We start from the raw sequence: 22,495 nt of genomic DNA on the forward strand, positions 1-22,495 counted from the left end.
ACGGTTGATCACAGTGGCTAGTTATTTTCGTCAAATTTTCTATGTGCTTGTAAAAATCTGTAAATAAATTGTATTATAATGTAAATAGCACCAGTCTGCAAGAATCTTCGGTCTATTGAAGGAGGCAGACTTAATCAGAAGAAGAAGAAGAAGAAGAAGAAGAAGAGTTAGCATGACAACGCCAGGCCACATGCCAACCCACTCGACAAAGCTATAAGGATGACATCATCTGCTGTATAAGCTCTTATCAAATGGTCTACATAAATAGTGGTTGGTGATTCGTCACAAAGCAATCACATGATTGATACAGCATTGATCCAAATTGTTATATTGCCTGCAGTGATATCACATCAGGTAAAATATAACTGCATTAACATTTGCAATGTGTGATTTAATAGCTGTAGCCAGAAACTTTCTCGGTAGCACACATACTATTAGAAACATACATTCAATGTGTAACTTCATGATGCCTTTCTGTTGGATTTATTTTGCAAAACAGAGCATGTCGACCTATCTAGTGACTATTCTAGCTGATTTTGTAGCATGAAAAAAGTTGGAATAACGTCTTATTTCTTTCATTTTTGGAAGGATTGCAGATCAAACTGGATTGGCAGAATAGAAACCAGGAGTCTGGGAGGTCTGCTATTTGTAAACTGTCTAATAAATGGCAAATAGAAGAAAAAAAAACAAACACAACTCTTCATCACAAAACTCTCTATGAACATACATGAAAATATTGGCATAAAAAGTATGGTGCTACAAAACTCTAATGCAGTTGGCAGATACTGAAGCAATCTTATTTATAGTAGATTGCTGACTAATATTGATTCAAATGAAAGCCGGCGGTATGCCATCTGTTCAAATGCAATTTATCAATTTTCCAATTGAGATTCAAAACGTGGCAAATCACCCATCTTTTCGCATCATCGTTTCAACACGATGATTTTGTCTTCTTATTTCAAGAGGCTATAACAGGCAGACTTACCTTAAAGAGAAAGTGTGTGTGAATTACAAAAAGACAGAAGTGAAACCCTTGAAGCAAATCAGTATAATGTTCCGGGGGCAGCCATACATTGTACATGTAGGTGGCTCCGGCAGAGGGTAAGTCTTCCTAGCAAACAAGAGGCTTCCGATCGAGTACAACTGAACATTGCCGAGTTGTGTTGTCATGCCATCCCTTCTGGTAGGAGGCAAAAACATAAATGTCCTTCCGATTGGACATAGAGCAGAGCTTCTGCATGCGAGAGAGGGAGAGTCACAACGTAAGCACATAAAAGCACCCTTCCCACTCCTCTTCGACAGAGAGCAAGGTGCACACTCGGTGAAATGGCATGGTCCCTCACAACAGCCAAGAAAATGGGAGGAACGATACTGACCCCTTGCGGTTCGCCCCAGGTGACTTAGCAGAAGTCACTAAGGTACCAAACCTGCAGATCATGCCGTACGGATTATGTGAACAAATGTACAAATGTATGACTGAATGAATGAATGAATGATTGGATGAATGAATAAATAAATAATTGGATAAATGAATGACTGAATGGTAAATGAAGGGATAAATGGAATTAATAAATGGATGGATAGATGAATGAATTGATGAAATAATGATTGGATTAATGAATGATGAATGAAGGGATAAATGAATGAATAAATGGATGGATACATTGTAGATGAATGAATGAAATAATGATTGGATAAATGAATGACTGAATGGTGAATGAAGGGATAAATGAATGAATAAATGGATGGATAGATGAATAAATTAAGGAATAAATGATTGGGTAAATGAATTACTGCATGACTGGATGGCAAATGAATGAATGAATCAATTAATCAATCAACAAATGACTGAATAGATGCTACGATGAACACAGAAAAACAAATTATCATGAAAAAATTGAAAACTAATGAAGACGCCAAACACAACACAGACAGACACAACAGACAACATAGACAAAATGGCCCGAATTCACGAAGGTGGTACAAATGAAACCGTGGTTTAAACCATGGACAAAAACCATGGAGCGCCAAGTGTCGCACGGAATATTTCGTTATGAAATTGGTCATCTCGTCAACAAAACGATCGTTTCGTTAACGAAATTATCATTTCGTGGACGAAATGTTCATATAGTTACAAAATGTTGTCATTTCGTTACAAAATAATCATTTCATCAACGCAATGACTGATTTCGTAACGAAATTTTCCGTGGGATACTTGGCGCTCCATGGTTTTTGTCCATGGTTTAAACCACGGTTTCATTTGTACCACCTTTGTGAATTCGGGCCAAGGCGAAGTGCTATCAAGCTGATGAGACTTAAGATCCTTCATGTAATACCTCCAGTACTCCCAATTCCAATTTATTTTTTCTATTTGTCTTTTTACCTCCGCCAAGGGGGGGGGGGGGTATGTTTTTGTTACCATTGGTTTGTTTGTTAGTTCGTTAGTTAGTTAGTTCGTTTGTCCGTGTGCAAAATAACTCAAAAAGTAGTTGACGGATTAGGATGAAACTTGCAGGAAAGATTTATAATGACACAAGTAAGAAACGATTAACTTTTGGTAGTGATCCGAGAATTTTTGGGTATTCATGAAGGATTTTGATATTTTGGCAGGTAGGGTCAATGAACTTGGGAGTTCAGGCTGCGCGTACTTGAGGTTTGCATGCGCGCGCTAAAGTGTGTGTGCTCTAGTTTCTGCTAGGCCGAGGTGCGCTGCACAGCTGAGGGTTTATGACGTAACAAAGGCTTCTACATAGGGAAATCGGGCAACTCTCAGCACACGAAGGACATATGGGTGGAAATCACTACTAGTGTATCTCTATGGAAGAACATAAGATCAGTGGGACGGTGGAAATGAGCTGCATACTTGGCGGAGGTCTGCGCTCTCAGAGTGCTTCTCTAGTTTTTTAAAGTGAAGCTTCATCCGACAGTACAGAAATGATGCACAGGTCTGAGTGCATCAGTAGGAATTGTGTGCACAAGGTAACTATGGAATGCTTAACCCACAAGGTGAAGCCGAGCAGATTTAGACTAAAATGCCATAGTTACTGCATGCACACTATTCCTACTTACTGACACATGAAAAGACATGTGCGTCATCTGTTTCATAGAACATGGGGATGATTTTCTTGCCAGAAATCCATTTTTTTTATAGAGCAAATTCACTGGATGCATAAATCTGTTTGGCTTACCATAAACGCAAACCATGCATCCGGCAAGTTTCATGTTACACACAAAATAACAGATTGTTTGACCATTCCACTAATACACAAAACATGTATCTCCCTGCACCCACATTTTTTTTCTCTCTCTCTGTCTCTCTCTTGCCATACATAGAAATATATTTATATCACATGTTTGGGTTTGTGTTTGTGTTAGTGCGTATAAAAACATGTGTAAATATAGCAAGTGAAGATGAAGTAAAAACAAACAAACAAAACAAAACAAAACAAAAATTGGCATGAACTTTAACTTCTAACTGGGTCGGATTCTGTTGACTAATGGTGGAAGCATATGGCACGCAACACGTCAAGGTCATAAAATGTGTGAAACGCAGATTAATCATGACACCTCATTACTCAAACATTTACAGTGTAACAAATTGATGGGTTAACCTGTTTGATGACACCGCCCCCCTCCCTCTTTCTCTTCTCTTCTCTCTCTCTCTCTTTATCTATCCATCATATACATTGTTTGTGTATAAGACTACATACACATACAGTTAACAACAAAATTATTCATACCCCTTGGAAATTATTAGTTTTTAGCAGATTTTTTTTTTTTTACAAATAAAGGATGGAGTGATGGTGATTGGGTGTTAACTTTTTACTCTTATTTGTCCTCTATAAATTGACATTAATTCCAGTTTGATTTTATTTGCATAACAATAGAAATGTTGAGATATCAAGATTTTGCCCATTACAGAATTATTCATACCCTTATGAACACAATGTCAATGTCATGGATTTTTTTTCAGAGGACAGACACGGAAGTGTTCTTGTGTTTGGTCACTGAGTTTGTATAGGTCTCCACCAAAGCATTTGTTGTTCTTTCTGCCAAGAGGACTTCCATTAGCATATTAAAAATTTTGTAGAGTGTCCATGGCAACATGTGATATGTCGTTCCCAACTCAGATTAAAGATTGCTTCAAGAATGTAGAAATTAATTATACATTGGAGTACATTTGCTGTAAATGCCCCATACCTTTGGGCATTCAAAATTTCAAATTTAAAGACTTTAGTGGCTAAAAGGGAACATCACAGAAAACAGCTGATGTCAAGCTCTGCATATCTAATATATACGCACATACATTTATATTCACATACATGCACATATAAGTAGCTGTGAATATAAAAATAGGCTGAAGATAAAGGTTTGGATCTAAAATATGACAGTGGGATCAACAGTGGTTCGATGAGCTGTTTCGGCACTGAAACTTACATTTCCTACAACTGCGGCAGTGTTAATTGGCTCTCAACTGACAACGCAAGAATGAAACTGATGCTTAATTTTCAAAATCTTATTTTGTGTCAACGCGACACATGAAAAAAAAAAAGTAGCACTGTGGTTTCATTTCATGCTCTGCCGAAAAATGAGTATTACATTGAATCAAAATGAACAATTCTGTAGCAGTATGAAGACGGTTTCCTGGAAGAATATATTTTCTGAAAGGATAATCTCCTCAGAAAATTTTGTAGTTTGAATTCAAATTTGACTTATCTACAATTTCCACTAAAGTCTCCCCATTGACATTGCTCTGACCCCATGCTCTTTTTCTTTTACATACTGTAAATGCAGACATTCCTGGTACATAAATTTGAGGGTATTTTATGCTGCTTTTGCCTAGCATGAATTGTCAAACCTGTGAAAATGTCTTTACGATTTTTGAAGCACATTTTGATTGGGATGAATAGCATGTTTCGTCAGCTGATAAATGCTGACTGCACTTGTGAATACAGCTAGAAGCTATCTGTGAGGGATTGTTCTTGTGTATTCTGCAATCAAATGTGCGTACTTGCGTAATTGAAGCGTGATGTGTGTTTACATCAGTATGCATATAAAGATTTTTGTGTTTAGAAATGTCAAAACAAATTGTTAGTAGAAGAAAAATGTTGAGACGATTGTGGAGTGTACACTTAGGAAACTGCAAATGCGTTTGAGAACCAGGGTGAAAATTCAATTGCATGAAAATAACAATGTTTGCAGTACTGAACAGTAATGCCACATATTTAGCAAGTCATTGGCAAAAATGTTGAGAAATCCATAACTTTCCATGATCTTTGTCTTTTAGGGTTTTCATTTAAAGAATGAAGTTGAATATACAATAAGTATACCTTCTACTATTACAAGCTCTTTCTCTTGCCAGTGTCTTACAAGATACTAAGGTACTGCAGCTTCAAGATGACGTCAACGGCTTCACTTATCTTTGATTTCTTTAAACATTCCCTTCACTTAGTACCAATTGGCATTCAAATACCCAACACACTCCTTCTTTCTTTATCAAAGCAGGGGATGATCTGCGGCCCGTTGCATAAAAGTTACAATTATGGTAACTTTGCCATCCAATAGTAACTTCCATGGAATTCTTGATTTTGATTGGCTGATGAGTACTGTTGCCATGGTAGTTACCAGTGGATGGCAAAGTTACCATAATTGTAACTTTTATGCAACGGGCCCCTGGACCCTGACTTTTCATGCTCTAAGTGGTCATGGGTCACAGATTATTAGAACAAAAAATGCAGTTTACTCTCTAAAAAAAAATCGAGTGAAAATATTCACTCTTAAAAGAGTGAATACAAAAAAGAGTGAATTTCGAGTGAAGTTGGAGTGAATTTTGAGTGAAAATGTTCATTTTCACTCATTTTGGAGTGACGTCAGGGATCACTCCAAAATCTTCGAGTGATCCCTGACGTCACTCCAAAATGAGTGAAAATGAGCATTTTCACTCAAAATTCACTCCAATTTCACTCGAAATTCACTCTTTTTTGTATTCACTCTTTTTAGAGTAAAAATTTTCACTCGATTTTTTTTAGAGAGTACCTTTTCCCTTTCAATCAGACATGCGAATCTACAGAGATAGTGCGATCACTTTGATATGAGTTCTTGAGGGAGATATGATTTGTGACCCTGCATCACAAAGCCAACAAAAAGTAGCCAGAAATGGCTTTTTAGTTGAGAGCATATTCTGAAAGAGAAGACTTTAAGGTTTAAAATGATGTATAACTCAAATCTAAATAGTGGAAAGAAAGCACATAATCAGGAAAAGTATGAACTGAGAAAAGAGACTCTGAAGCACAGGGTCTATTCAAGCACTAAATCTTTACCAAGCCATGCTAGCTGTGTGATAAATAGGACAAAAAACAGGATGTAAACCACCGGAGTAACAACAATGAAGGGACTATCAGATTAAGCTGAAATTGAGCATGCTTTATCAACATATTCTGTCCATGATAAATGCCAACCTTCAAAGTAGTAGCATCATCCTTTCTAAAGTTATTAGAGTTGAAAGTGAAGAGTATGTACAGGGTTTTTAATAAATGAAAAGGGGACTTTAAAGACACATCTAATCACACTACTTTAAAAAAGTGTTCGAGATAAACTGTTAAAAAAAACACTTTCCTGTTCGTTTTATGATCCAAAATTTTAGCATAATGTAGAAGAAGAAAAGTTTGCTCTTTCAGAAAATATGAAAAAGTCAAGATTGGCTAGATTGACTCATTTCACCTATTTTCAGTCCTCACACGAAATCAATGTTTGCGACTTTTTGTTTGTTTTGTGATGCACGGTCACATTTGGTGCTGCATTTCCTTGTTGAATCTAACGAAGATGTGGACAGAGTATAGGATTACATAGGAAAAGGAAAAGAGGCTGGATGCCATTTCAGATAACATGACCATCTATCAGACTGAAATTCTACACATGATTTTACGCCACTGAATTACCTCTCAGGCAACGTACCACCGCCTGAAAATGCATACAGTGCACTCTTGCTACAACAAAGTCGTCCCAACCGGCGGTTTTCTTTCGTTATACTGGAATTTCGTTATAACTGAACAGTAAAGTGTACAAAGATATAAACTGTAAAAGTGGAAATTTTCGTGAATTTGGCACAACTAGAAACAAGCGCAAAAATAAAAGTGCACAAATATTTTTGTATGCCATATGTTTCTGTAGTTGATGTCTTGATTCCTTAAAAACAAGCGAAACTTCTCTTACCCGGCTAAGCACAAAAAATTACTCCCACAAAAATATCCACTTTTACAGTAGATGATAATTTGGGGACCTGAAGTTGTACTTCACTGTAATAAGAATTTCATTATAACTGTGTCCATTATAACGGGAGTGCACTGTATTTCGATGTTCAAATCAATTCCACTTTAACAGTGGTCGTTTGGAACCAAAAAAAAAAAAGAGTTTTATACACACATGTAAATAAACAAAAATACAGCTTGCCTGAGGCTTGCTAGACATGGCATAGAGACCTGGTTTAAGTTTTTAAAATGTGTTTTAAAAAGTGAACTAAATGGCTTGTTACAATCACTTGAAACACACACAAATAAAGAAAGCCATGAATGGATCTGGGTGATAAGAAAACAGGTGCCACATCCTTGCTAGCTTGCTTTTTCCTTTTAATTTGCTTGCAATAAATGCTAAATTGAGTGGCAGAAATGCCATAAAACTGTAAAGGGATGGTACAGTATTGGTGGAGATGAGAATTGGGCTTTTAACTTTTTGCGAGATACCAAAAAAAGAAAAAGAAAAGAAAAACACCTATGAAATACATGTAGTACAGAGCATACCATTTTAACAGGAATTCATAGTTTATTTGATGAAAATCGGGTTTGGAATGACTGAAACATCCAAAAACAAAGTAAAACAAAGCGATCATAATACGTGTAAAAGGTGGGTCCAACACTTTATTAGAATTGCTCTGTTTTGGATATCTCAGCAATTTCAAAACCAATTTTCATGAAAATAAACGTTGAAATCCTCATGGAATTACGTATGCTCTTTCATATTTCATAAGAGGTTTCTCATTATCTCACCAAAAAATGTTAGAAACCTGAAATTAGGTCTCAACCAAAACTATATGATCCCTTTATACAAAAATATATAAATATATAAACACAAGATTTGAATGCCTTGCACTCCTCGAGAGCAGATTGATATTGATATGGCAGTTGACAGAAAATATTGAGGCATTTGAAACTACACCCAGCATGTTACCTTCCTGGTATCGGAAGCGATGGGATACTTGGCAAGCTTGGATTTTGGTGTGAATTACACGTATGTGTGCACACCCCGGCATGAACTTTCGTTTTCGGTCTGCCGGCTGTACTTGCCCGAGATGAACCTAGATGCTTTGTGTATAACATGGGGTGATCCTTGGATGGCCACTGCCCTGCCTTTGGAAGGTCTCCAATACCACAACAAAACGTTCATTATACAAACGGTGCTTGATTTCAAGGTGTCACAACATCAAATTCTCTGTCAAAATATTTAAGAAATTGGCAGTTCGCGGTGTGAAAGTGTAAGTAAATGACATGAATTTCCTTCCCTCTTCTCTCATTTGCATGGGATGAATAATCCAGAAACCATGGGACTGCACAAAGTTACATCTATGAACTTGATGTTCCATAAGCGTAACCATGAAGCATATGTGCTGCCATATAACATCAAAACTGACATACTTGCAGTGAATGAGAAAATGTACAAGTCTTTCACGTTTTGCGGCTATTCGTAAAAGAAGCTCAAACGGAGGAGGTGAACCTTACAAACAATTCTGCATAGATCAAATCAATATTTGTCAAAGTCTTGCCAAATTCAGGTTCACATTCAGATCAAGCTATGAAAAGAATGTGCATTTAATCACTTTACTTTTTTAAAGAAAGTTGAATATTACTTTTAAGGTGTTAGGTTATTACGGATTTTACAATCTTTCTATAATTCAAGTTGTCTTTGGGTTACTCCATAAATTCTTCCTTTCCCCACTATTCACCCTACGTTTGTACAAGTGCATGCATATATCCAAGCCCTAAATGCAAAAGACACTCACACAATGTAGCACTTCACATTTTAGATCTGGCTTGCATTTTGTTGAGAAAACCACTTCCAATGCTGCAGTACATACATGTAGCTTTCCCTATCACCTGCCGAGTTTGAGAAGGTGATTTGCAAAATTGAAAAAAGGAATTTCTAAAATGCTTGAGCAAGTCAGAGCAGATCACGGTGACGCTATGGGGAGTTATGCCGCAAGTAGCCAGGTGGGAGAGAGAGGTAGCAGAGCTGGGGTGAGTCAACGAGCCAAGTCGAGCAGAGTTGCGCCAAGTTGCCTCACAGCTGGCCCCAGCTTCACAATACGATCTCTGAGCACACCACCGACCACTAAGCGAGGTTGCGGGGGCAAACCCTCTGCCACAATTGGGTACAGCGGGAGAGTTTTTACAGGTGCCTAATGCAGCCACTTGAGCCCGCAACGAACCCACAAAAAAACAAAGAAGATCCATTGGTATGTCAGCCATGGAAAGAATGTTGCGGCTTACTTTTAAATGTCTGTTCTTGTCATGTGGATCAGGATGCAGCCTTGCTTTGATATGTTGCATGTCTTGAGGTTGTCCCTTCTATGTGTGCACAAACCGCATTTAGCCTCAACTAATTGGATTGACAAGGATGTCTAGCTCATTCAATAGCAGGTGTACGGGTTGATGTATGCCTTTTATTGTCTGGCCATTGTTGTCATTGGTGGTGTTCTTTCTTTCCGTCTAGGCGAGTCCAGCTGAGGCGAATACCTGGTGCTCGGATAGAAGATATCACAAACTAGCCATGTTCAGACGTATTTCTAGTCGGAGTAAAAATCTAGGCATGTCAATTAAATTCATATTAATGCATATCTTACCACGACCCTTGTGTCCACACGACGGTCGTGGGAAGAAACTCCGACCAATTTATGTGCGAGGGTCGGTGTAACTTCCGGAAGTGGTAGCGCCGCGCTCGTCGACCATGAGATTGTTTTTTACCATCAGTGGCATTTGACTTCTCCATTCTTGTTGATGGAAATTTCTGCATGAGCGCTAGCTTCTTCGTCGCGATCGACTAGGTTAGAATTGCACTACACGCGCACGTGTAGTCGCAAAATGTCAACATTGCGATTTGACCCAGGAAGTTTTACCTAGGTCGTAAGGTATGTAAGTTCATAGATACTCCGAGGGCTTGTCCGCACGGGCAATTTACTCCGACCGGCTAGTCATGGTAGCGAGATACTCCTGAGAAAACTCAGGAGTATCTCGTTCGGAGGAAGAGGTCGTGGTAAGTTCCTCCGATCGGAGGAAGTTACCACGACCTTGTTCAGACGGGCACTACTCCGACCAATCCTCCGAAGTTACTCCGACCAAGCTTCCTCCGACCCTTCCTCCGAAGTTACTCCGACCAAAACTGCCTCCGTCTGAACACAGCTACTGAGAGGTAAAGGGGCATTGACACCAGGGGAGACAGAACCTGTACATGGCATTTACAGCTTTCTGCTTCTCACCTGATAAATTATATGTACATTGGCTGATGTGTTGATTGTGCAGAGAGTATCTGGAGTCAAATGAAGCAAGGAAGTTCTTCCATTGATTTTCAAAACAAAAATTGGAATATTTAATGAGAAATACAAGAGATCATTCGTGCAGAGATGAGAAAATGTGCTGTAGCAGATTTTTATCACATGACGTCTTGTATGTTTTTAAGAATTAATGCAAAGTATTGCTTTGTCAAAGCTCATCATTGTATAGATACTTGAGTGAAGTTGGATGAATCATCCAGCAAAGCATGATCCCTTAGAACTTTGACCTTTCACGTCATATTATCTATTTAAGTCTTTATTAAGCCATGCCACATATAGTCATACACCTACTAGGCTAAATGTACCTCACGATGCCAGACTGTTGATCGAAGATATCTGCGGTGGCATGAAGTATACCCACACTGGTCGAGGGCAGACATTTACAAAACACAAGGTAAAAGTAGGAGAGGCTTAATTAATAGTCTGGAAAAGCATCCGTTGAGAAGACAAGAAAGCATGACTCACATACAGTATTGCCACGTTCACCAGAGAATGAGGACAAAAAGAAACACAACTATCGCATTTCAGCGGACGTCTGCCCTCACGGCGGACGATGCCAAATTTTTGGGAGCCGCAATACGCGAGGAAACAATTCATCTGCCATACACATATAACATGCTGACCAATGACTTGACCAGTGACACGTGCTGTGACCAACACGACGGACAGCAGCACCGCAGCCAAGGCTTTGGTCAGACGGGCAAGATGGCAGAAGCGCTATCAAGACCAAGAAAATAATCCAACAATACCTTCCAAAACTTATTGACTCATGACATATCTAGATGTAGACACTTACATTGCATTGTGAGGCGTCCAACTCAGAGGGCACAAAGTTGATCCTATCAAAGTAGGAGTGATATTGCTGAAAAATTTCACGGCATCTTCCCCAGATTCTACTCAATAAGTTTGATTGTACAACTGTATCACTTCTCACAATCATACAATATACTGTATGGGAGGCATATATAGCTCTGTTTCATTTTCCTGAACTTTGCAAGTTGGCTAATATTTGCGAAATAAACAGCTCATGTATACATTGTCTCTTATAATGAAAATAAGCAGTATGCTGACACCATGATGGGAAATCACAAACTTTCTCATAAAACTGGGATAGCACCAATTTCCCACTATGCCACTGAGGTTCTCAATCAAAAGAATAACCACTTCCACACTCGCCTTTCTACAGCATAGTCCCAATTTGCAAAATACAGTGAGTCAATACTTGACAGCGCATACTAGTCTGTTGAAGAATTGGTCAAGTTGATGAAAATGAAAAGGTCCCAAATTACATTTACAGCCTCATGTGCGTTATTCCTCTGTATGCACAGAAGTCAGATATTGCCTAAGTCCACGTTTTTCTCAGTTCCGTCGAGATCAACTTGCACAATGTTGACTGTACTACATGTATGCTAATGAAATATGTTTAGCATGTACAGTCTTCACTATGTACTACAATGACAACACACACCAGTAAACCTTGTGCTGGTCTGATGACTCTGGCAGCAATCTCTATGCAAGTAAACAATTCAACATCTTATGTAGATGATGGTTGCCATGGTATACAGAAATATTGCCTCCAGTGACACTTCATGGCAGAGGTATAAAAAAAAAAAAGCCGAACATCTACTCAAGGCCATGCCTCATGGGGTTGCGGGAGCATTCTGTAAAAGTAGATATTTTCGCGCAAGTACTCTTTTTTTACTTGGCTGGGTGAGATGAATTTTGCGCATTCTTAATTCCACTGATCAGGACATTAATTACAGGCACGTATTGCACACAAAAATATTCCTGTGCTTTTATTTTTGCACTTGCTTGTGGAGGCGCAAAATGCATCCAGATTTCCACACTGCAAAACTTTTCCACTTTTACAGTAACCCTTAATGTATCATGACAGCTTTACAAGTTACAGGGATATAATCCCCTTGATATAAATAGACATAAAAATGGAAGCATGTAAATAACATAATTGTGTTACTGTATACACAGCCTTTCCTCATATATCTAGTTGCATACAGAAATAATTGGATTAAACATGCCACACTTAAGTTCAGTATATGGCATCAAATCAAAACACAGGAATTATACCAGAGACTCCAACTCTCCCATTTTCGATCGCAGATCTCCCGCCGAAAACCCATTTTTGCAAAATCTCCCGTTCTCCCTCTGGAGATTTGATTTCTCCTGCCCTGGCTCTGTGTCTCCCGGTGGAAAGGATTTCTTACTTATTGCTATCGTATGTTGAAAAAATAAGCCTTAGATAGCACCAGAGAACATCTAGAACCCTAGGAACTTCGTGCTTCACACATATCAACTTGGAGTCTCCCGTTTGCTAGGGGTTTCAGGCGGGATAATCTCCAGATCAGAAGGTGCTTGGGGTTGGAGTCTCTGTTATACAGGTTAACACATGGGAAGAGAATGTGTACACATACATGTATGCATGTCCCTCTTGCATATTGTGATTCGATAGTATACAAATGATGCACAGGATAGAGTGCGTTAGTGGAGGCGTATAGCGCACTCGAGGGTATTTACAATTGTGAAACATGCACGAGGCGAAGCCGAGTGCATGTTGCACTACATTGTAGATACTCGAGAGTGAGCTGCATCTCCACTAACGCCACGAAATAATCCTGTGCATCATTTGTTTTATAAAATGGGTCGAAAATTCGAAAACTTACAGCATTTTTCACATACCTTTGTGGGTCAAGATATCCGAAGATGTTCGTCCCAAACATTTAACGTACGTCGCACTCGGAAATCCCGCACATATAAGTATGATGGGGGGTTGGGTTTCCGGACACTTAAGTTCCCACATGAAAACTTACTTATTTTACAAAGAATATGCACCCTTTACCTTAAAGACTTGATATAGACTCCTCATATAGGCCTACTAGACAACATACTCTGAAAACGGCGTGAGAATTAACCTGCTAAATCATTGGATTTGCCCTTCAAAGTGACTCCATGTACGCGTCCGGTCCCACAACGCTTGGTCTACTGTATGTATAAGAGTACGTATACGTACGCCACACATGTTATGCACAAGGGAAGAAAGGCCGGCCGGCCGGCAGCCCGAACTAGAAGTTGTTTACAGGATTGACAGCGCGTATGCATGCAATTCAAAGGAGCCGCCGCGTGCACAGACGATCGGCAATAGGATTTAACACGCAGTGCAATGGGACTAAAATAACCAAAGCACACGTGACTCATTTCAGCGCTTCCTATTGGCTACATTCTTGAACCCATTTTATAATACAGTATAATAGTGATATAGTGATTTGCTTTGAATAATAATAGTACAAATATTCCATCTGTATGATGTATATAATTTGTTAAAAAACACACAAAATAAATCAGATTAAAAATACACAAAAAGAAACACAAACAAGCAACAAAAACTCCTGTTCCAAGGAAATATTTGGAATTTTCCCTTTAAGGTAACATATTGTACATACTAATCAAAGCACAAATGTAGATCAGCTCTATGGATGTAACCAAATGACCCTGATATCAAACAGGGCTTGCAAACGTACAAAATCACTGCGGCTAACCGCAGACTGTCGAAACTTCGCCCAGGACTCCATGGAATCTGCCAGCACGCATGACATCATTGCTGCGGCAACCACAAAGTTTGCCGCATTGTACGGGTAGTGCTGTAGGTCAGCATATCTCTGTAAATCTCAGCAGCACTCCCCCTACTCTCCCCTCCCCTCCCTCCCTCCCTCTCCCCCCTTTCTCGCTCTTTCTTTTGGAAACACTTCTAGCCTCTGTGTAACTGTCTCAAGATTTGGCACTGGAAAATTCAACTGTGCACTTGTTTCACCTTTTCCTTCTCTCTTCATTCCCACCCCTCCTCCATCCCATCAACCCCATCCCCCTCCCCACCCCCCCCCCCACCACAAATTTTCCGGAAGTGCTAGAAGGTTAATTGCAGTGGAGGGTGTGAAACTACTATTCACGTCTCTGCAATGAGCATCTGAGGAGAGGTGTGTTGAGGATTGAATGTAATGAAGTTTGTCAGACAGTGAACTTTTACCCATAGAAATGTATTAGGGAATGTGCTGGTAAATGATTATCCAATTCAACAGGAGAATCTGCACCATCATCCTTTTTTCTTCTTCTTCTTTACACTGATGGTTGCCTAGCAAGTGGAACTGTACAGAAAGTGGTAATTGCGAGTTCCTCACACTTAAAACTGCTTCTAAAAAAAGATTGAACCGTTCTACTTTGTATATACCCATCTTCTCTGGAATAGCCTTCCTGTAAATCTTTTAGGAGCCTTACACCAATAACATCTTAAAGTGCACTTTCACACCATATCAGGTTCACTCTACAACTGAAACCAAGCACACACAATGATACATTTTAAAATGAAGTTATAGAATTTTAAAGTCTAACATCTTTTTGCCAAACACACCCATATCATGGGGGTACTTTATTGAAGTAAATGAATAGAGAAATAAACTAGTGTTGTTAATTGCTATTAGGGTAACATCTATGCATTAACATCTATGCGTTAAAATGGGTAATCAACTGGCTTACAGCCTAGGTGGTGATGTGGTGGTAGCTCGAGTTTAGCCGAGTTTGCGGAGACGTCTCTGCGACGTCTCCGCAATGTCTCTTGGAGATTAGCCTGGTCTCTCGGGAGTCATGAGAGAATTAAACCTTTTTTTTTTTTCAGAAACTTTTTCCAGTCTCCACTTGGTCTCGAAGACGTCTCCGCAGATGTCTCATTAGTTGCGGCAAAGTTGCAGAGACTAGTTTTTTCTGTAACGTGAACAAGACATCGCCCTAGAGTCGCCCTCTTGGTAACAGTGCAAGGTTTTTTTTTTTTTTTTTGTCAGTCGAGTTGCACAAGTTGCGGCACTCGCAGTGACATCTCCTCTGGTGAGATTGGCCTTTGAATAAGGCTGTCAGAGAGAGCAGATGTTTGCTATGGCATTTCTTGAGCACATTGTATGCCCTAGGATTTGGGACTTTACGCAATTACTGTGCTGAGTCCAGAGACACTTTAACAGGTACATGTACATAGTTATGGGAATGCAAGCCAGGTGATATATATTCATTTGAGGGAAATAAAGAATTAAAACAAAAAACAGAAAAGCTTGGTAGGAATGAACTGAGGGACAATGAGCATGACACAAAACCAAGCAGTAGCCTTTACAGACATTGGAAGGGTTAGAGAAGGTAGTGAAGTAATGCAAACAATTAATACACAATCAAGGTGAGGCAAGACAATAAGAAGTTCATTCTCATGGCAGCCTGGTACTTCACAGTCCCACATGAAGCATTTCATGTCACGCATAAAATGCTTGGTAAGCACCATCTGAGGGACAATGAACCACCCAAGAAATTCTAAAAGTAGCCACAAAGACATAGGCAGTAATATTTCACACAAAGTTCACTAACCTCTTTCCGTTCGTCTCGTCACAAGGCTTCCCAGACACAGTTCATCAATCTCAAGCTTTACTTTGGGCAACTTTAAAGTGTGTTTCTCTTTTTAACATATGCTGAGAAAGTAATCGTTTAATGGGAAGGTCAACTTTGGAACAAATTATTCTTATAATGAAACTGGAAAAACACAAAAGAAAAGCAAAAGCCTCTGAACAGAAGAGAACTTGTGCTAGTGCAATGTCATTAAATTATCTGATATGGGTGCATCCAGGTTTATTCGATCTGCATCAGTGTGTCGGTCAATTATACCAATGTTACTCATTTGCAAATACTTGATGGCAATTAACCTTTCTATTTGTCTAATCAAGACATAGCAAGGACACATCTTATAGTGCTACATCATGTGAATTTATATTTCAAACAGGAAAAAAAAAACAAAATAAAACAAATACACACACACACACACGCACACACAGACTTGCACTTTAGGCCTATCTATTAACTGGAGGAGACATCACCCTAACTGCCACAACTGCTGCAACTGATCACTCGCTGCCACTCGAAAGACCACGAAATGGCTTGCGCTCTCACCAAGAAGGGGAATCCAAAGCGACTCCCAAGACGTCTCTAAACAAGGTGACAAATTATTTGCACGGAAGTCGCAACTTGGCCGCAACTTGGCCACAACTTAGGAGATGTCACAGAGATGTCTCCGAGACCGCCTGGAGACTGCAAACAGTCTCCACCAAAATTCAACATGCTCGACTCTCTAGGAGACCAGGCTAGTCTCCATAAGACTTCACAGAGATGTTCCAGAGATGTCTCCGCAAACCAGCAAGACTCGAGTCACCACCCTAGGTCCCCACCTAGTCTCCAAGCCAGTGAGATACCCACCTTTGATTGAGAGCTATTCTAAATTGAACACATCACATCTGAAGCCCAATAAATGATTCCACCACCTCGCTGTCATTCAAATAAGTTATCTCCAGCTGTACTCTTGTTTCCTTGTTTGTTTTTTTACCATCGAAAGCAAAACGACTTACAGCTAAAGCAAGCATATTATTGAGTCAAAGTGCTTATCACTCAAAATTGAAGCTCCACAGGGATTTCCCCATCTCTGATTTGTGAATTTGAGCTACAGTAGGCTACATCCTCTTTGACTTCAAAAGCCTATATTGTCCTTTTTTTTCTCTTTCTTTTTTTGCTCCCTGTGATTATCAAAAAGTGCAACTGGCATATCAAGATTTATTTGCGAGACATATATCCCACAATATATGATGAGTGCAAAAATCTCTCCTTTCTCGACTAAGATGCGGTGCGATCCAAAATCTTGCACTTTCACTGTGATGTAATTTGAGTCTGTGCACCATTTACCTCCACAAATTTCTCACTTTCGAATATCCCAAGGGACCCATCAGAACCAGCTGCATTACCTCTTTTTTTGTTTTCCTTTCATTTTTACGGGCATGAAGCGCAAATGTTGCTGGTCTCGAGAGGATCTCTGAAGAAAGATGAGAGCTGGAATCTGTCGACAGTTATTGTAACTCCAACTCAACCCAATTCCCTCAAATGAATGATTTGGCTGCACTGCATCTACTGAGAATGGGGGTGGTGGGGGGTGAGAGGGGTGGGATGCATTGTAAAGTTGAGTGTATTGAGATGGCAAGCAGTAACATCAGCAGTTATACCCCTAGCCCGTTGAGGACGAGTCCTGAGTATACTCGGACAAGCGTCTATGGGAAATGCGTGTTGTAGCAAAATCAGTCTGTCCTTAACGGGATAAAGTTTGATTTGTGGACTACTTTACTGCGGCTAAGTGCATGCAATCTCGCTCCTGCGTTGCCGAAATTATGGCATTCACGTTGGAAATGGACGGTATCCATGTTGGATCAGGATGTGTGAGAACCATGAAAGGTTCTCCACAGTGAAGAAAGAGAATGCCCGCGGCACGTTTGTACCGTGCGTGACTTTGCATCACGCGTGCCCAATCATTTCGCCCGAGGGCTGCTGCTAGAAGAGCACGTGTATGCGAATGTCACATCACTTCACGAAAGCTAGGTGGCGCCATGCAGTCGCACCCCAAGCTTTCATCAAATGAGGCATTGCTTCAAAGAGTAAAGCCTACGTGAGAGAGAGCGTTTGCTTCAAAAAGCAGTTGAAAATTAAGCGGGAATTCGTGTATCATGCCCCCAGAAAGTCAGTTGTCTCTCATCAAACACCTTTCAGTGTGTAATGAGTTTTTCATCTGTCATCGGTGGGGAAGAAACCATGTGTGGCTAAATTTGGAAATAGCAACAATGGCAAAACACCCCTTAGCATCAAAAAAAGAAAAAGAAAAAAAGAAGAGGTATAATATTGAGAAATTCCATATGCAACATGCACAAAGGAGATTGTTTGCCAATCCCAGGTATTGTGACGGCAAAATGCATTTTCACATCTGTCTCAAGAGCAACGGCTCCATACACCTGTTGCTCCTAGTAGAGGCAGAGAACAGATGATGAACAATAAGTACAATGTATTTCTAATTTCAAAGATGAGGTGACAGGTCTAGTGTTGTTCTGTGCCCTTGCAATTCTGTCCTTAGTCGCTAATATCAAAAGTATATTGAAAGTAAAATGGATTTGTTTGTCCATTTGTGTGGACTGAAATGTTATCAAAAGGAAAACGTGCACAGAGTTTGGATCACTCCTAGGTCAAAAATAATAAAATCATCAGAAGATTTACATTCAATTGTAAACATTGCTTTTTTCTCATCCCTCCAAATGAGTATTTGCAGAGCATGGAACAAACTGAAAATGTCTCATTTTACTTAGAATTCACTGCATCTTTTGCATGTATTGTTTACATCTCTGACAAATTTCACATAATCCTACCCCTTAAAAATCATGTATCTATGCCACACTGTTATGCCGTAAATCTACCTGCACACCCACTGGAATCATGATAATCTTGTTCGTTTTCCCAATGTCCTTACTTGTTTGTAATATTGTTGATCATGTGGGTTTTCTGTGTTTTGTTTTTTTAGAAACATTTATTTTTGTTTTGTTTTAATTGGTTCCCCCAATCAAAGTATGGTCTAAATAGATATCTGCAGTTCATAATCCCCCCTATCTGATTTATCCTGGGACCGGCAGCTGAACAAGCTTGATTTTAAGAACGCCCCATTATATTTCTCATACTACAACCATAGCCCAACTTTAAACAGACCTTTAGGTATATAGTGAGACACACTGTTGCACATTCCGGTGAAGTTTCATCCATTTTATGCTTTGTATAATATTTCAATTGTGTGATTGTATTTTTGTCTGTGCTATTTTTGTGAAAAATATGAAAATGAATTGAAATTGAAATAATGTGGTTTGTGATATATCCAGGATTCTCCAACATTACAAAATCAAAGGGTGGGGGGGGGGGGAGGGGAGGAGGGGGTCCAAAGAGTAATCAGGAGTTACCCACATCATAGGCATTTTAATATATTTTATTTTCTAAAGGAAGCCTTCTGCAGAATTAGGGAGGCTTGTAGCTCTACATAACACTGTCAGCTACACACTCCACACACTCCCAGGCATCAGAGCCGAAAAACCCTTGAAGTGCGTCATACATTATTGACATGAACACAGGGAATGAGTTAATTAGTACTAAATGGAAATGATGTTTTGACAGCTCAATATCATTAAAAAAAGGTTTGGCTTAGATGTTTAAAGCAAATTCTTAAAGCCTTTTCTTTCCATTTTTTCTTGTTTGTTTGGTTTAGTCAATTTTTGTCTTTGTCCTTTTTTGCTTCTGCTGATGGGATTACAGCGAACGACTGCCAATCAACAGTGGATTGAATGCATGCATCATCTCACGCCAGCCAATCAGCAGATGGCATGAGAGTTGGGCCACACCTTCTCGCTATAGTTTGTGGCGTTTTTGTTTGGGCAGTCAACATCGTCACCTGGAAACGGATGCTCTTGGCATTGCATGATTCTCTGCACTTTCATGGATTGAGCAACGCTTGATGAGCTCAGCCATGTGCTGAGCGTACATCCTGTTTTCCGAGAAAAACATCCAGCTCAGTGAATTAATGGGAGACGGTTAGTGATGCTGGCTGCTTTATTTAGCAAGTGGCCACTTATCAGCCCCCCCCCCCCCCCCCACCTCCTTATGTTGGTGATGGGACGATGCCCATGTGTGACAATGTTTTTGCGCAAAAATTATAATTCATTCCCACGTTTACGATCGAGTGTTTCTGTGATTCACATCCGGTGGACGGAACGTACATAACTTGCCGTAGATAGGCACTGCGTTTTTATAGCATACATTCGGTTTACCAAAGCCATAATCCGATTTCCGAACATTTGGCTCAATCAGTGCACGAGCTGCGGCAGATGACGCTGGCAGTCTCCGAAAATTGAAATACAGATTGACAGCAAAGAGCATTTGTTTTCCTTTTTATAACTCTACAAGGCCGCACAACAAAAATAACACTGGACTCATTTCAAATCATCAACACCCTTCTGTTCTGTAAATTTCCATTCTATCAAATCAATTCTGATTCCATAATGGTGATAATGATGAAGGGAGAATGCAAGAATATTGTCAAACAAAGCTATATTGTTCCAGCCTCCTGAAAGTGCATGATTTAAATTATGTCTATTCATTACCATGTGACACTGCAGCTGTATCTATTGCTTGTTTAAAACTCGGCATGCCATCTTTAAAGGTCTGAAACTATAATCCCTCAGCATGACGTAAATGAAATCAAAACAACAGGAGGAGTTACAGCTGTGTGCCACTAAACTTCTACGCATAAAGTATAACGTCCCAGCCACCAAATTCTCTTGTTTGGTACTATATCACAACAGTTTAAATTCTACTTTAAATTGTTAGTATCTTAAAAGGTGATAATAGGAAATCATCATTTCAATTTGGGCCTATTGTTGTTTAAATACATTTCTTTTTTTTTTTGTTGTTTCAGATATAATATTGAAAGAGTCTTTCGAGCTTAATCTAAGTAGTAAACTTCCAAACATTGACTGACTTGTAGATTCAAAAGCAAGTTCTTAGAAATACTATACATGGAAAGCACAGCTATTAAATTTTAAAAAGAAAGAAAGAAGGAAAATAAACAAAAAAGACTTGTTACGTCAACATTTTGATGGACTAACCCCATAATACTGGCATTGCCAGTAGCACATGAGCAACATTCAAACAGCTCAAAAAGACAACAGTTTCACTTCTTGTACAAGTCAGTTGAGCTGTTTGCAAAAGTAAAAATGTTCACAGCATGGGTTTGCATCTTCTCTAACTGCACTATGTGGAAGCAGGGCCCGACACTAACTTTTTTTCTCGCTGGTGGCCTGTTTGGGCCACTAAAATCTTCAAATATGAAATATTGGTGGTCAGAAACAGAAATGTAATGACCCAAAATAAAAAGAAGTATGAAAATTCATTTTGTATTTTTCACAATAGATGTCCAAGAAGGATATTTGGTGGCCTGACATCAACTTTTAGTAGCCCTAGGGCACTGGTCCACTGCTAATGTTGAGTCCTGGGAAGTTGTGATAGTCCAGCTAGGGGCTGGCGACATTCACCTTCAAAATCAGGAAGAATTCCAAGGGCAATCAAGGAGACAATTGCAGGTTACATACATCTCAATTGGCAAAAATAATCCCCTCAAGTAAGGGGTTTCTCATATTTTCTTATAATGTCCAGACATAAAGGTATATTGAAGCATGGGGATTCCTATATTAATATAATATGGACTGGCCTTCAGAATGGTCTCATATTCAAGTAATGTGCAGTTTAATGCTTCCAGGTTAGCGTCCCTGGTCAGTGACGCAGCATTAATCTGCACATTACTTGAATATGAGACCGTTCTGAAGCAAATCATTTTCACACAACAATAGATATACAATGAACTCTTGAATGAATCCCATAAGGATTGGAACAATCATCTCCCAGCATTTCCACTAATTCCCACTGATCAGTTACTAGCCTTCCCCTTTAACCTCTTGATGCTTTCATGCATCTACAAAAAAATAAATAAATAAATAATAAGACCCAAAAAGCTAGATGACAGCTCAAACTGAAGTGTATGATGCATCTCACCCTGATTTCAGGGCAAGTGAAATTCTCTTGGAATTGGAAGCTTCCAAAGAGCTGGCTCCTTCTTGCAAAGAAGAAACCTTCGTTCTACCTTAAAAAACAATACAAATGAACATGTAGTCTGCTAAACTATAACCTCACACAGGAGAATCTTGATGGGACTGACAGTCTTCAAAGTGAAGGGCGACTATTGAAGAAAAAAAAAGTGGTAGAGAATATTTCAGCATGCAGGGTGAAACTGGAATTGCTTCTCGTGAAAGTGAAGCGTGTCATTGAAGAGCTGAGACCATTACAGCTAACAGGGCAAATCTTGGGCTACAAACTTTGTACTTCTTGTAAAAAATGAGAGGTTGGGAAGAAGGAGGGGGGTGGGGGGATGAGGGGGGGGATGAGGGGGACTCAACAAGACTG

At 39.5% G+C, this 22,495-nt stretch overlaps 1 protein-coding gene across 1 annotated transcript in view; it reads right to left on the reverse strand.

The window, feature by feature from the left end:
- The window catches only part of LOC139731483 (uncharacterized), a 116,463-nt gene that overhangs the window by 28,357 nt on the left and 65,611 nt on the right, over nt 1–22,495 (reverse strand). The gene's annotated exons all lie outside the window — the stretch shown is intronic.

Source organism: Diadema antillarum, unplaced genomic scaffold (assembly GCF_040938485.1).
Source record: "Diadema antillarum isolate AM-2024a unplaced genomic scaffold, OU_Dant_1.0 seq00000376_RagTag, whole genome shotgun sequence".
Taxonomy (NCBI): domain Eukaryota; kingdom Metazoa; phylum Echinodermata; class Echinoidea; order Diadematoida; family Diadematidae; genus Diadema; species Diadema antillarum.